Here is a 2253-nt window from a genome sequence, read left to right on the forward strand (position 1 = left end):
GACCGGGGCACGAACCCGCGTCCCCTGCATCGGCAGGCGGACTCTCAACCACTGCGCCACCAGGGAAGCCCCCCAAGACATTATTTTAGTCCCTTTCCCTTTGCCACATTAAAAAATAAGCTGCAAATTTGAAAAAAAAGATTTATGTCAAAGTTCTATGAGAGTCTAACATTAAAGTAATTGAGAATTATCAAATGACACTGTTGCTTTAGAATACATTAGAAGATTCCCAACACTTTCTCTAATACTTCTCCAATTTCAGGAAGATTCTCACTACTCTTTATACTTTGATTTGATGACAATAACAACCTCTAGTGGAAGATCATTTGTTTATGATATTTATACCTATATACATCATTGCTAATAATTTCAAACTTCATAACAAAGTTGAGGAGTATTTTTCATAAAAAGTATATCCTGTGATCATATTCATAATATCTTATTTCATAAGATAAATGGAGAGTGAGTGATGTTCATTATGTTATTCTCTATGCCGTTTGGTATATTTAAAATTGCATAATAATTTTTAATTTAATTTCACTGTCACTTTGTGCTTTACTTTGGATACATACCCTTCAATCTCTTTTGTGGAACTAATATCTCTCTCTTCTGTATCCCCACAACACCTGGTACATACTTCCTTACAGCACCTATAACACTTTCTTACCTTTAAATTTTTTCATGACTATCTATCTCCACTAGATTTTATCTCTTTGAAGACAAAAACCATGTCTTTTTTTCCCTAGTACTCAAACATTTAGTAGATGTTTATTGTATGAAAAATTGAAAATGCATTCATACATTTGTCTTGGAAATGTTTCTCTTCTCAATGAAACAGAGAACTTAAGTAATATAACAAATTACTGAGTTTCCTGATAATTTATCATAAATTACTTTCTTTGGTTGCAAGCGACAGAAATGTTCTCTGCATAGAGAAAGCAAGCATTTTTTAAAAATTGTATCAACAGTACAATTAATGATCTCTATTAATAATTCTAATTTATCAGCAATCAATGCTTGACCTAGCTACTTTATTAGAAGAAATATATTTGTCTCTATGCCAGTGACTCCTAACTTCTTGCCTCAACATTCACCTTAATAACAAAATCCACCTTAATAACACCTTAATAACAAAATCCCAAATTTATTCAAGATTAGAATGTGCATAGTTAAAAGATTACAATTACTGGACTCCCTTGCAGCTATGTACTCTGGCAAAAGAGAAGTAACTGAGAAATTATCTTCAAAGAAAAGGAATGGGCTCCTCTCCTTTCATTCCTCCTGCTCCCTTGAACATAGATGTGGTGGTTGAATCTAGCAATCGTCTTGAACGAGAGTACAAATGCACACCATAGGAATGGTGAAGTAATGAACTGGGAACAGTTTAGATGAACTGGAAGGAGTGATGAACTGATGACTTTGTAGAACCTCCAACCCACCTGGAACACCAACTTCCAAACTTCATTTATACAGAATGAAACCTTGTATTTTTAATCCATTATTATTTTTTTTATTTTTGGTTTTACTCACTGCAGCTGAACCTAAATCTAACCACTGCTACAATACTTAAACCTTATTTTAAGGTCATACTCCTTCATTGATTCACATGATTTTAGAATAGTTAAAATAGTTTCAGAATACTGTAATTCCTTTAAAATTGAAATTCTTTATTTAGACCCATTATACCTAGGATAACTGATACAGGAAGGTTGGATGAGAATTTCAGTAATGATTTTGTCTTAATAACCATGGCTAAAATGCATGTTTTATGTCAATTTGAGTTTGATATTCTTTTTACTGAAAGTACACTGAATTTTCTCTCTGCCTTAGGGAGGTTGAATTTTCTCATTCAAATTTTACATTTATTTTTCCATAAGGTTTGAATATTCTATATTCATTTATTTCAGGGTTCTACTGTAGTGACTGGTGAATAAAACTAATACAGGAATTGTAAATTTTTTATTTTATAAATTTGAGTTTGCAGTGCTTATTTCCTCCTAAAACCTGTACCTGCAAGTTCTGAAAGGTTTCCACTAACCGTACAGTGGAAAATCTGTGTACTCATTACATTGAGCTAGTGTAACTTGTGAGATATAGTCAAAACATAACTGTTCTCTTGAAATTAATTCAGAGGCGTGATTTTTACCCTCTGCCACTAAGAAGAAAATTCCAGCAAGTCTCATGACTTTTCTGCTCGCTTACCTTACAATCACTTTAAATCACAAAATTCAGCCTCAATCTGACATTTAGAAA

This window comes from Neophocaena asiaeorientalis, unplaced genomic scaffold (assembly GCF_003031525.2).
Source record: "Neophocaena asiaeorientalis asiaeorientalis breed wild unplaced genomic scaffold, Neophocaena_asiaeorientalis_V1.1 scaffold182, whole genome shotgun sequence".
NCBI lineage: Eukaryota > Metazoa > Chordata > Mammalia > Artiodactyla > Phocoenidae > Neophocaena > Neophocaena asiaeorientalis.